Source organism: Bubalus kerabau, chromosome 4, assembly GCF_029407905.1.
Source record: "Bubalus kerabau isolate K-KA32 ecotype Philippines breed swamp buffalo chromosome 4, PCC_UOA_SB_1v2, whole genome shotgun sequence".
Taxonomy (NCBI): Eukaryota; Metazoa; Chordata; class Mammalia; order Artiodactyla; family Bovidae; genus Bubalus; species Bubalus kerabau.
In genome coordinates, this window is record NC_073627.1 from 155996622 (window position 1) to 156010769 (window position 14148).

Below are 14148 nucleotides of genomic sequence, written 5' to 3' on the forward strand. Positions count from 1 at the left end.
TTTTTGGGCAGCAGTGCTGAGGTGTCTTGTACACATCACATCCCCGTTCACCCTCGCTGCCACCTTGCAGCCATGACTGGACCGGATGCTGTGGCTTTCCCTGTTTTCAAGGCTGGACGCCGACACTTGGAGAGGCTTAGGGGCTTGCTGGGACCCTGCAGGAGAGCCTGGATGAAAGGCAGCTCCCTGTTCACGACCTGGAGCCTGAGGCCCTCACCCTGTGGCTGGGCCTGTGTGATCCTTGGAGATACCAAGGGGCCTGGTCCCCTTCCCCCTCCCTGCAGGGCTCTAAGGACCTTTCTCCTCGGGGACAGAAGCTCCTGGCTCCTCTCTTGGCCTGAACTAGCCCTGCCCGTGCTCCTGAATGAGCCCACACAGGAGAACAATTGGGTCCACATTGCAGGCGCACAGCTGGCCATTGAGAGGGACGAGAATGGGGCAAGCGTGTTCCATGGGCTGAGGGAGGCTCACTGTGGCGGCTTGTCCCACTGCTGAACGGCTCCTTGTCGTGGCCCCTGTGGACCCCGCTGCCATGGCCTGTCCCTGTGGCCCCACCCAGGCTGCACCCTGGAGACCAAGGTGTCAGGACAGACCCCCTGGGCAGCAGAGCTCCCTGTGAGGACAGGGTGGCTGGGCCAGACTGCGTCCTGAGCACCGTCCTCCCCCGTGACCAGCGTGGGGTGAGGGAGCCCATCGGCAAGTGCAGCCCCCGGGAGAGGTAAGGCCGCTGGGCTGGGCGGCAGGGGCTTGGCTTTTTAGGGTTAGCTGCCAAGAAGCCTAGCATTTTCTTTTCTTTTTTTCCCGATGGTATGATTTATTTCCTGCTGGAGTATTCTGAGTGCCTGCCACGCGAGACCTTGTTTAACCCTCTGAATAATCAGATGACCTACAGTCATCCCCGTTTCATTGACACTGAGATGCGTACAGTGAGGCCGAGGACTTAGCGCATCCCAGCATTTTCTTATTATTTGTGCAGATGGGTTTTTGTTTTCTCAGTTCTCATGGCTCAGGTGAACAGCAGTGGGCTGAGTAAGCAGACAGCTGTCCTTATATCCCTCGACCCTAGCGACCAGGGCCTGAGTGACTGATGACCCTTCTCAAGGACCAGAGGAGTTTGTTTATGAGAAGTGCGTCTGTCTGTCCCGCAAGTCAGCAAGTGTCCAGGGCTGAGGCTGTGATTCAGGGCAGGCAGTCTGTTGGCCAGGGGAGGCTCCAGGGTCCTTTTCTTGAGCAGGTGATTCAGACCCCTGTGGACGGATCATAATGTGGGCATGGGCCAGGAGTGCTCATCACCTCCCTTTATTGTTTGGAATAGCTTAGGTCTCTTGGTTTCTCGCTTTCATATGTGCTTCGTAAGTAGTGTGTGAAGGTCGTGAGCCTTCAGTCCAGTAGAACTTAAGTGTGTTGAAGTCCAATAACTGGGGAGGATGCTCACTATATTTTGGAGGGGTTGCTGGGCCGGGGTTGGAGAGAGCTGGGGAGAGAGCCAGAAACACACCAGAAATTCTGCCATACCAGCTTGGAAAAGCTTGGTGCTTAGGGGCCTGATAAAAAGAAACAGTGGCTGCAAAGTGCCCAGACTGAGGACTGTGGAGGGAGTTCTGAGTTTAGAATTAACATAGGAATAGGGCTGTGAATAGGGGTGCTTGTAATCCTTCCAAAATTGGGATAAAATTTGCATCTGAATGACTCATCAAGGCAAGATTGCCTTGGAATGTGTGGTTTCCTTCTTATTTTTCAGTTCCTACTACCAATCATTTGCATTTTTTATTCAACCAGTATTCTTAATGCTACCTTACGATTGCCCTCATCCTGACTTTTCCTAGCCTGGACTTCTGCATTGGCATCTCCCACCCTGTCTGTCTTCACGGAGGGTGTGTAGGACTGATGGTCTCCTTTCTCCGCCACCCCCATTCAACACAGCACCCACGTGGACGCCTAGCTCTCAGGCCAGCTGGCTCACTCAGCCCTCATAGGCAGATAGGTCTTGTTTGGACTTCCCAGGATTAAAAAAGTATATCTTAGTTATTTTTCAGTGTCAAGAAATTAGGAGGCCATCTAAAATTCTAATTTTTTTTCTAGGAAAAAAATTAAAAGAGTTACACCTATTCAGTACTGAATGGCAGTAGGAGTCTGCAAGTTCCTAAAGATGTTCACATTCTAATCCCTGGAACCTGTGAATATGTTAAAGGGATTTTGCAGGTATGATTAAGTTAAGGATCTTGAGATGGGAAATTATTCTGATTTATTAGCTGTTGCTGTTGCTACTGTTTAGTCACTAAGTTGTGTCTCTTTGTGATCTCGTGAAAGTGAAAGTCACTCAGTCATGTCCAACTCCTTGCAACCCCGTGGACTGTATATACAGTCCATGGAATTCTCCAGCCCAGAATACTGGAGTGGGTAGCCTTTCCCTTCTCCAGGGGATCTTCCCAACCCAGGGATCAAGCCCAGGTCTCCCGCATTGCAGGAAGATTCTTTACCAGCTGAGACACAAGGGAAGCCCAAGAATACTGGCGTGGGTAGCCTATCCCCACTCCAGCGGATCTTCCCAACCCAGGAATTGAACTCGGGTCTCCTGCATTGCAGGGGGATTCTTTACCAACTGAGCTATCAGGGAAGCCCTTGTGACCTCATGGGTAGACCCTAAATGTAATCATGAGGTTCCTAATGAAAGAGTCAGAAGGACAGAGAGAAGATGCTGTGCTGTTGGTATAGGGGAGGAAAACTTTTCCTCTACTCTTCAGTTCTGTATGTAGGGCCTGTGAAACTGACAACAGATTAACAGGGGAAAATGCATATTACATTTAATGTTGTTATATGCACAGAGGCTTCACACAAAAGAAGTAAAAACCCCAAGAAACAAGTAGGAATCGTGGTCAGGGCACGGGTTGGAAAAGAATTTTCAGATATGAGGCAAAAGGAGTGGAGAATACAGTTTATTAGAGTGGGAGATGCTGTTAGAACAGCGGGCCAGTGCAAGGGAGAACCAGCATTGAACAGGGGTCCTTAGTCCACTTTTATACCCAGGGTACAAGGAGTGGGATCGGGGTCTTGTGGGTCATTTGCTGATTGGATGAGGCATGTATACTGGGTGGGGGAAGAGTAGGGCAAATACGTTCTCCCTAGGGTAGGAGGGGAGACAGGTTATACTGTTCCATTAATAGTTACAACATGGGGGAGGGGAGGATGATAAGGGTCTGGTTCTTCCATTCCTGCATTCCAAGACCCTCTTGGTTTTATCTGCTCTTTCCTCCTTGGGTCACCACATCCCTCCCTCTCCTTATTTTTAGGACCAGTTCTTTGGCCCCTTTTGATACCCTGCTCATGTCTAACAATCTACTTATTTCCCTTCTCAGGCATTTGGGAACCCAGTCTCAAAGGAAAAGGGGCAATGACTGCTCTGACTTCTTCAAGCTGTACAGGGGCGTCATGGGGCTCTGGGTTCCTTTTGCCTGCTCTCTGTCAGGGTGCAGGGAGATGAGAATCCATGGAATGATAAGGTGACTTGTTTCAGCATTGTCTGAGTGTTGGTCAGGGAATAGTCTTGTCATACTACCACTTGGAGATTTGTTGTATTCTAGAAGAAACAAATTTAACAAGAAAGTTAAAGGTACGTGGCCCAAAGATTAATAGAAGTAGAAAAGCTGTTCAGGGGCTAGCCAGGAGAACCAGGCCCAGACCTTGGTTTGTGACGTTAGTGTTCCTCTGGGTACGAGAAGAGGTAGGAATTTGGTCTCATAAAATCTTTACCTGAAAACATCTGGCAGTCTGAAGGCTGGTTCTTCTGGGTTCTTCCCAGAGCAGAGTGCCTTATTTCTGACCTCCTCCCTGAACTCCTTTCAGGAGTTGTTGAAGGTCAGCAATTTGCAGTGGTCATGTTGCAATCTTTGTAGAGGCAGCTGGCAGGTGCCAACTTCCAGTCAGCAGGGTCCCTGCATAGCCACATATTTGACCATGCTTTGGGGGCATTTCATGCCCATTGTGTACCACAGTGCTGGGAAGGCTTTCTCAGGTTTAACAAAGATTCCATTGACAGGTCACTCAGTGAGCAGTTAATTGGACCAGGCCTTGCGAGTAGCAGAAATCTCTGGACCATACCTGTCTTACTAGCCTCTTGGTCCAGGAAAATATTCCCTTGTTGTTTCTTCCCATTTCTAGAGTTACACAGTCATTGACCTCATATGGAACTGCATATCAGCATTTTATCACAGGATCAGTCACACATTTGGTAACGTAAGAAACAATCTTCTGAAACAAGTGACATAGAGAATAATACAGCTAGCGGTTATTAGTAAGGTCACGAGTAAGAATTATAAGTCAAGAACTTTCATTAGGTAGAGCCCAGTATACCCCAGGTCATCTGACTTTGTTTGTCAAATGACTATCAGTTCAGTTCAGTCACTCAGTCATGTACGACTCTTTGCAACCCCATAAATCACAGCACACCAGACCTCCCTGTCCATCACTAGCTCCCAGAGTTCACTCAAACTCATGTCCATCAAGTCGGTGATGCCATCCAACCATCTCATCCTCTGTCATCCCCTTCTCCTCCTGCCTTCAATCTTTCTCAGCATCAGGGTCTTTTCCAATGAGCCAGCTCTTGGCATCAGGTGGCCAAAGTATTAGAGTTTCAGCTTTACATCAGCCCTTCCAATGAATATTCAGTACTGATTTCCTTAAGGATGGACTGGTTGTATCTCCTTGTAGTCCAGGGGACTCTCAAGAGTCTTCTCCAACACCACAGTTCAAAAGCATCAGTTCTTTGGTGCTCAGCTTTTGTTATAGTTCAACTCTCACAACCATGCATGACTACTGGAAAAATCTTAACTTTAACTAGATGAACCTTTGTTGGCAAAGTAATGTCCCTGCTTATTAATATGCTGTCTAGGTTGCTCATAGCTTTTCTTCCAAGGAGCAAGCATCTTTTAATTTCATGGCTGTGAAGCATCTTTTAATTTCATGGCTGTGGTCACCATATGCAGTGATTTTGGAGCCCAAGAAAATAAAGTCTCTCACTATTTCCTTTATTTCCCTATCTATTTCCCATGAAGTGATGGGACTGGATGCCATGATCTTAGTTTTCTGAATATTGAGTTTTAAGCCAACTTTTTCACTGTCCTCTTGCACTTTCATCAAGAGGCTCTTTAATTCTGCCGTTAGGGTGGTGTCATCTGCATATCTGAGGTTATTGATATTTCTCCCAGCAATCTTGATTCCAGCTTGTGCTTCATCCAACCTGGCATTTCACATGAGGTACTTTATATATAAGTTAAACAAGTGACAATATACAGCCTTGACATACTCCTTTCCCAATTTGGAACCAGGCATTGTTCCATGCCCAGTTGTAACTGTTGCTTCTTGACCTGCATACAGATTTCTCAGGAGGTAGGTCAGGTGGTCTGGTATTCCCATCTCTTGAAAAAATTTCCACAGTTTGTTGTGATCCACACAGTCAGAGGCTTTGGCGTAGTCAATAAAGCAGAAGCAAGGGAACATTTCATGCAAAGATGGGCACCATAAAGGACAGAAATGGTATGGACCTAACAGAAGCAGAAGATATTAAGAAGAGATGGCAAGATACACAGAAGAACTATATAAAAAAGATCTTCATGACCCAGATAACCACCATGGTGTGATCACTCACCTAGAGCCAGACATCCTGGAATGCAAAGTCAACTGGGACTTAGGAAGCATCACTACGAACAAAGCTAGTGGAGGTGATAGAATTCCAGTTGAGCTATTTCAAATCCTAAAAGATGATGCTGTGAAAGTGCTGCACTCAATATGCCAGCAAATTTGGAAAACTCAGCAGTGGCCACAGGACTGGAAAAGGTCAGTTTTCATTCCAATCCCAAAGAAAGGCAATGCCAAAGAATGCTCAAACTACTGCACAATTGCACTCATCTCACACAATAGCAAAGTAATGCTCGAAATTCTCCAAGCCAGGCTACAATAGTATGTGAACCATGAAATTCCAGATGTTGAGGCTGGATTTAGAAAAGGCAAAGGAACCAGAGATTAAATTGCCAACATCTGTTGGATCATTGAAAAAGCAAGACCAAGTGAAGTCGCTCAGTCGTGTGCAGCTCTTTGCGACCCCATGGACTGTAGCCTACCACGCTCCTCCATCCATGGGATTTTCCAAGCAAGAGTACTGGAGTGGATTGCCATTTCCTTCTCCAGAGGAAAGAGCAAGAGGGTTCCAGAAAAACATCTACTTCTGCTTTATTGACTACTTTTCTTTAGGACAATTAAATTAGAACTCATTTACAACTTCAGCAGTATTGTTGCAGGAAGACGGACCCCTTCCAGGGCCTGAAACTGGGCTCTTGTCTAACACTCAGAAATGAATTGTCCGAGGAGACACATGTGCTGACAAAGCAAGAGATTTTATTGGGAAAGGGCACCTGGGTGGAGAGCAGTAGGGTAAGGGAACCCGGGAGAACTGCTCTCCCGAGTGGCTTGCAATGTCGGGTTTTATGGTGATGGGATTAGTTTCCGGGTGGTCTTTGGCCAATCATTCTTAATTCAGTCTTTCCTGGTGGTGCGCACATCGCTCAGCCAAGGTGGATGCTAGCGAGAGGGATTCTGGGAAGTGGACGGACACACAGTGTCTCGTTTAGACCTTTCCCGAACTCTTCCGGTTGGTGGTGGCTTATTAGTTCCGTATTCCTTATCAGGATCTCCTGTCATAAAACATCTCATGCAAATGGTTACTATGGTGCCTGGCCAGGGTGGGCGCTTTCAATCAGTGTGCTTCCCCTAACAGTATTATTAAAAAACAAAAGAAAAAGACACACACTGAGACATACAAAAGTCCATACAGACAGACAGCGTTCCGCTTGAGATTTAAAATTTCTCTTTGACCCAATCCCCAAGCCCATTTTTTTCTTCTTCTTCTTTTTTTTTTTTTTTTGAAGTTCTAATTTGTTCAAGGCTGAGGTCTCAGGCAAAGTGGGCTGTGTATTTCAGGGACATGGAAAGGGTTAACTCCAAGCTTTTCCCTTGGCAGCTTTTTTAACAAGCTAGTTGTTTTTGATTGCATATGCGAAAGGAACCGGTTTTGTAGTTTCCAGTAAAAAAATGTCATTTTAACCGGTTTTCTCTGGGGTCTAAAGAATATCATGGACAAACTGTGTCAAAAAGTCTTCTTTCCTTTCTGTAGTCATAGTTTTATACCTAAATTATAGACCAACTAGTGCTCAAGTTGACTCTGATATCAGGGGCAGATCAGCTGATAAAATTATTGGATTGTTCCTCTAGTGGGAAGTGAGATCTTTGTCCCATCAGAAGAATCTGAAGGGTGAAGGAAATTTGCAGGAGTTGGGGAAGCTTGGTTCCCTCTTCACCTGAGAGAAAAGCGTAGTTAGAAGGGGATTCTTTAGAATGTTAGGAGAGTTTCTGATCCTTCAGCCTTTTGAATATAGGAGAAGGACCTGGACCAAAGGGATCCTCAGAATCCTTTCCTAGAGATCGTGTGGATATGAAAGGTCGAGTAGGGTTCATCCAGGAAATCCGCTGGAGAAAAACAGGGGGACGGGAGATAGGGAGGCAACAGAAAGACACACGCGGCATGAGTCCCTCAGATCCAGATTCTGACCGAGGGCCATGAAGGACTGAATGTAAGGAAATTCTGAGTCCTTTCCCTGCTTTTGAGGCTAGTGTGCCATTCAGAGACCTTTTTTTTTTTTTTTTAAGTTCCCTAGTTTGTATTGGGTCCAGGCCTTTTGCAGGGTCACGTTTTCCAGTTTCTGAGAATATAGCCAAGGGGTGAGTCTGAGAGAGACTCCTGGGACGTATCAGAACACACTCTTAGCCTACCTGCTGTAGAGTGGGGGTACTGAGAGTCACTGGCCGACAGAAAGGGGTCCCTTCGGTCCCAGTCATCTCTCCATGCTACTAATGGCACAAAAATGGCCCAACTGTCCCAACAGTCACGTCTGACAGTGAGGGGTGACCTCTGAGAACCATGTGGCTAAGGCACCGTGTGACCCGGGCAGAGAAAGAGATTCCAGGGAGCAACTGGGTGACTCACCATTTGGCAATTCCCTGAACTGTGGAAGGCTCTCTTGAAGGTTCAGGGCAACACCTAGGCTCCTGTAAATCAATCTGGACCGAAAGGGAAGAAGTGAAAGTGACAGGGAAGAAGGCTGAGGAATCTGCCTTACAATCCTATCAGGGAGGCATGGCCAGGGGACGATGGTCTCTGTTTTGCCTCAACCACTACATGCCTGACACGGTGCATGGAAGTTGTCTTGCTGGGGGTGGATGCCCTGGTGGCCTGATCCTTTCTGTGTGCCCCTTATCTTCACATGGGAGTCTTCATGGCACCCTAATGGCTTTTAAATGCCTGACCTGTGCCCACACAATATTGGTTGACCTAGTCCTCAGTTGGAAAGAAGACACAGGAGAGACCCTCACCTGTTCAGGAGGTAGCTACTGGGCCGCAGTGAGCAGTGGGGCCTTTGAAACACACCAGAGGGTAACCCTGGCCAGAGTTCCTCAGTTGCTTCCACAGCACTTGCCTGTTTGCAGAGGGTCTCTATGAGAAAGGAGAAGTGAGGAGGTGGGGAAGAGACCCCAAGTTCCCTGTACAGGCCACCAAAAATGTCGTGGTCCGGGCGCAGGTTGGAAAAGAATTTCCAGACGTGAGGCAGAGTGAGAGGAGAATCAAGTTTATTAGAGTGGGAGACGCTGTTAGAACAGTAGGCCAGCTCAACGGGGAACTGACATTGAACAGGGCTCCTTAGTCCACTTTTATACCCAGGGTACAAGGAGTGGGATTGGGGTCTTGCCGGTCATTTGCTGATTGGTTGAGGCATGTATACTGGGTGGGGGAAGAGTAGGGCAAATACGTTCTCCCTAGGGTAGGAGGGGAGACAGGTTATACTGTTCCATTAATAGTTACAACATGGGGGAGGGGAGGACGATAAGGGTCTGGTTCTTCCATTCCTGCATTCCAAGGCCCTCTTGGTTTTATCTGCTCTCTCGTCCTTGGGTCACCACAGTAGGCTTGGGGCTTATGTATCATTTTAACAAAGGGCAGTCAGTTTTGAAGTGACAAGACAAAAGAAAGGGGGGTTGGGCTCCTGGGGACAGTAAATTGTGGGAAGATGACTAGGAAGCATATATAGGATGCTTAGTAAGGTTAATTATGCAGACTCAGTGTCATCTCTGGTACACTTCTACAGAGAGAATTTATGTCCTGCTTTTAGGCAAATGGAGGAGGGCAGGGAACTCTTCTTGCATCTGCTGTTCTCAGTTGCTTTCAGCTCAAAAGAATCCTTATGCCCAGGTGGCCTCTTTGTCCTGTGCTCTTCACTGTCTTTACAGTAGAGGAATGAGCCTGGAGCCAGGGAATGCAGGAGGCCTCTGGAAGCTGGAAAAGGCTAACAATTTTCCACTGAGCCTTCTGAGGGCATGCAGCCAGCTCTTCCGTTTTAGCCCAAAGAGTCCCATGTCAGATTTTTGACCAGCAGTTGCGATAACAAATTTATGCTGTTCTAAGCCACCAAGTTTGTAGTGACACTTTACAGCAGCCATACAGAACCAATGTAGGTCCCTCAAGCAGCCATAGAAAACCCATGTAGGTCCCTTAAGACGTGGTTTTGTGCTCAGAGTGTTGCAGAGAAGCAGCCAGTTCTGACTCCATGTTGGAACTGTTTGTTTGTCTCGATATTCGTTGCTTTTGTTATTGCAGTCATACATAAAGGCCTGCCTCAGAGGCCCCTGCCCCTCTCCCTGACCGTAAACTAAAATGCCTTTGTAGCTCACAGATAATCTGACCATGCCCACCTGTGAATAGCTACACCAAAAAGAAGAGATTAACACACCTCTTCCAAAGGCTGGCCAGTCCCTTGGAGATGCTTTGAGAGACTGACGACCCTTTCACTTTACTTCCCGCTGCTTCTCCCTCTCTAGTCTGCCTTCTGACTTCACTTCCTTATTGCTTCTTTCTCTCTGACTCTACTGAAGAACCTGGTAATCCAGACCCAGACAAGATGGTTACTCTGAGACACTAGTCTGCCATCTTCTCAGCCAGCTGGCTTTCTGAATAAAGTTGTTTTCCTTACTTCAGCACCTCGTCTCTCAGATTCACTGGCCTGTCGTGCGGTCAGCAAACGAGCTTGGACTCGGTAACAAGAGGAGTTTCACAATCACTTACAGAGACAAGATAAATGAAACCATTACCAAGCAGCAAAGAAAGTGTAAAATTTAGTGTGAAACTGCATCATGTAGGCCAGTGATACTCAAACTTTAGGTAAGAATCACCTGGTGGGCCTAAGCAGATATAGCTTATGCAAACTCAGAGGGCTGTGGAGGGCTGAGAATGTGCCCACAGGACAGGACTCTGCTGGTACTTCTGCTGGCCCGGCATGGAACTTTGTGTCACCTTCTAGACCATGGGTGCTGCAGGGGTTTAGAGGAGCTCAGAAGGGAGTGGCAGTCGCTGGCTTGCAAAAGATATGTGCGTGCATGCCAAGTCACTATAGTCGTGTCTGACTCTTTGTGACCCCATGGACTGTAGCCTGCCAGGCTTCTCTGTCCATGGGATTTCCCAGGCAAGAATACTGGATTGCCATGTCCTCCTCCAGGGTTGGCATGAGGGTTGCCGTGCCCTCCTCCAGGGGATCTTCCCAATCCAGGGATGGAACCCACGTGTCTTATGTCTCCTGCATTGGCAGGTGGGTTCTTTACCACTGAGCTACCAGGGAAGCCCTTTGCAGAGGATAGTAGGGTTTAACAACAGGAGGAAAGAGATGATGTGTCTGGGGATTGGTAGGGTGGGAGTAGGAAGTGTGTTGGTGCTCTGCCGGACCTGAGCTGCACGGAGAGGGCAGGAGCAGTCATCTCCTGTCCAGCATCCCTTCCTTCCCAGGGACCTGACCAGGCATGCGCTGTGCATGCGGCACTCATGCGTTCAGGGCCAAGTGAGCAGCCACGAGCCCTGAGTTCGCAATACAGAGAGGACAGAGGACAGTGTGAAGGAGGAGTGGCTTCTCCATGCCTCGTTGCTTGCTGGGTGGCTGCTGGTTTCAGGAGCCCCACAGCCTGGCTCTGGGCTAGCCACTCCCCCCACCCCGCACCCACAAGCTCCTGGTCCCGGCCTTGCCTCTGGTTGGATTATGTCCTGTCACAGGTCTCCTGTGTGCCCTTGCCCTCAACACAGTTGAACTTCTACATGGCCAACTGACCTTTTAATTCAGCGAACTGTCCCTCTTGGACTTCAGATCTGAACCCCTTCTGCTGTGGCCCAGGACTTGGAGCACATCTATTCCAGCTTATGTATTTCCACTGGGTTCAGCATCTTAGCCCCACAGTGGGGCCACAGGTTTTGAGAAGCATCTGTGTAGCTCTAGTTTAGCTTTGTGTAAGCAAGGCCAATGGATTCATTTCCTTTATGGATGTTTTTAGCTTGTTCTATGACATTTCCTGAAAGTTAGAGGCTCTGAGTATTTCGCCAGCTCCCCCTCCCTATCCTGCCTATTCTTACCGCATTGGGTCTGCAATATGCTGTACTCCTGGACTTTGTGAACTTGGATTTTGGTAGAAGTGCCCTCTCTGGTTTGGAATTTGACTATCCTCTTAGCTGTTTGTATGAAAGAGGTGGGTTTAATGCAGGAACAAGCTTTTGGAAATGGTTATGATTTCCACCAGAGGTACTATTGACATTGTCCCTTTTCACATAAAAATTGCCTTAGAAACTTTTTATAGACCTTGTTAGTTGCTCAGTTGTGTCCGACTCTCTGCAACCTCAGAGACTGTGTAGTCTGCCAGGTTCTTCTGTCAGGGGGATTTTCCAGGCAAAATTACTGGAGTGGGTCGCCCTTCCCTTCTCCAGAGGATCTGCCTTACCCAAGAATCAGACCCGGGGTCTCCTGCATTGTAGGCAGATCCTTTACTGTCTGAACCACCCAGAACCTTACTCTGAGGGAAATATTTCCCAAAAAACCACGAGAACTGTGACCTCCACCTTTTAGCCAACAGTGTCTGTGTATAATACAATTGTCAGCTCTGACCCTGGTCTCCAGGGTTCTCAATCATCTCTTACTTTATTTCAGAACATACAGATGCACACCCCCACACCCCCACACACTACACATACCACCCACACAGACGTGTGTTCCAGCTGACCGTGGGTCTCTGTCACCTGGAGTGTGTGGCCAGGAGTTCTTGGTGGGGAGAGTAACCCTCAGTCCACAAGGTGGCCAGAAGCTTCCTGCTGACATCCTCACTTCTTGAAGTCTCCGGGAGCTTGACTGTCACCAGGACCATGGGCCCTGACCCTGCCTGGAACTCAGCTTCCCCAGCTGGTAGTGGGGATGGGGTAGCGTGGAGTGGGAACCAGTGGACTGGGACAGGCCTGGCCGGCTGTGCAGGCTATCAGAGCCCACTTTTCAGAAGTGCCATTATGTCTCCTGGCCAAGGTCTGGCCCATCTTGGAGCTCAGACAGTTAGAGACGGCTCCCACAGTGATCATACACGGCAGTGCTATGTGAGTTCTCCACCTGCAGATGTCTATTCCAGTGGAGTGAGCCTAGAGGAAGGGCCGAGTCAGTGGGGGCAGAGGTTCTAGAAGGTCAGGGGGCTCCTGGTGCTCCCATGCTGTCTCGGGTGCTCCCAGATGCCCCCCTCCCACCCTCACCTCTCTCCTCGTGCAGGGGCGCTGTTCTACCGCTCCTGTCACTTTCCTGTCCTGGAGAGAAGAGCCGTGGAATGATTGACGGCTGAGGATCCCTGGATGCTGGTGTTTTCTCGTTAGTTGCAGCTCTGTACACCTTTGAGTGACTGCCTTGTTGGCTCATGGCACCCCTGGGTGCAGTTGCAGTGCTGGGTGGTGATGGTGTCACTGGCTGGACCACCTTGGAGGGGCGGCACGTTGTGGGTGTCTGAGGCATATTCACTGAATATCCCTGCTGCGGAATATAATTGCACCGTATGTATGGGTATCTCACACTTGCTTCATCAGTAGATTTTTTGGGTGCTTCCCTTCTTTGGCTTGTGAATAATGCTGCCCTGAATGTGAGTATGCAAAACCTGTTTGAGACGTCACTTTCAGTACATTTGGGTGTATAATTGGAAGTAGAATTAAGAGATCATGGGCAATTCTGTATTTAATTTTTTGAGGACCCTCCATCCTGTTTCCTATAGCATCTGTGCCATTTCACATTCCCACCAACAGGGCACTAGGGCTCCAGATTCTCCACTTTCTCACCAATGCCTGTTTTCTGTTTGTTTTTATTGTAACCATCCTAAGGAGTATGTCTTTGCTTTAATTAAAGCCTCAATTTGGAAACTCACCTAATTTTCAAATGGTTATTAAGTATCATTCTGCAACACCAAATCCAACTCTATTTTTCAGGCCCTATACATCCCCAGAGGGCATCTCAGGGAGAGCCTTACCCAGAGGAGGGAGAACCAGAGGCCAATTCTGCCTCTTTTACTTTATTTCCTCACCACCACCACCCTGCACCTGTCCTTGTGTTCTATAAAAGAACCTGGCATCCAAACCCCATAAGATGGTTATCTTGAGACATTAGTCTGCCTTCTTGATCTGCCAACCTTCCGAATAAAGACATATTCCTTGTCTCAATACCTCTCGGATTCACTGGTCTGTTGTGTGGTGAGCATGACAAGCTTGGACTCGGTTGACATTTGGACCTGGCCATGGGCTGGCTGGGGACTGTGCTCCAGGACATGGTTGAAAAGGACACTCTGCTGACAGTTCTGGGACCTTTCAGGTTGAGAAAATCAGGCTGACCTGTGTTCTGGAGCTTCACTCTTGGCAGGACCGCTCATTGCCCATGTGCTGCCTTCAGCAGCCCCGATGTGAGGCAGGAGAGTGGCACCCATGGGGTCTCTGCCCACCTTGGCCTCCACTCTCACCCGGTTCCATGGTCTCTGCTGCATGTGTGCATGTGTGTGTTTGGTCCTTTTGAATCTGTGTCTGTGGCCTCATGTTGCTCTTGGAGTCCCCTGTGAGTGGGCAGACAGCTTTGGTGGGAGCTCTGTGGAGGGTGTTTGCAAGCTCTTGCCTGGGAGGCTGCTCAGACCCCCTGGGGTGGGTGGGGGGGGGCAGGCTCTGCAAGCTGCTGGAGATCCGGTAGAGATGGGACAGCACCCCATTTCCTGAGGTCCTTCTCTCAT

At 48.5% G+C, this 14148-nt stretch overlaps 1 long non-coding RNA gene across 3 annotated transcripts in view; it reads left to right on the forward strand.

Annotated features, from left to right (window-relative positions):
• Nucleotides 1-14148, forward strand: part of LOC129650535 (uncharacterized) — a 65309-nt gene extending 51161 nt beyond the window's left edge. The window contains exons 2-4 of one of the 3 annotated variants that reach the window (XR_008713807.1): nucleotides 2083-2202; nucleotides 3357-3610; nucleotides 12663-14148. This is a non-coding gene — a long non-coding RNA (uncharacterized LOC129650535). Of the gene's footprint in view, nucleotides 1-2082; nucleotides 2203-3356; nucleotides 3611-10078; nucleotides 11756-12662 lie in introns of those variants that run through there. The other 2 variants (XR_008713808.1, XR_008713809.1) reach the window with 2 other exon arrangements.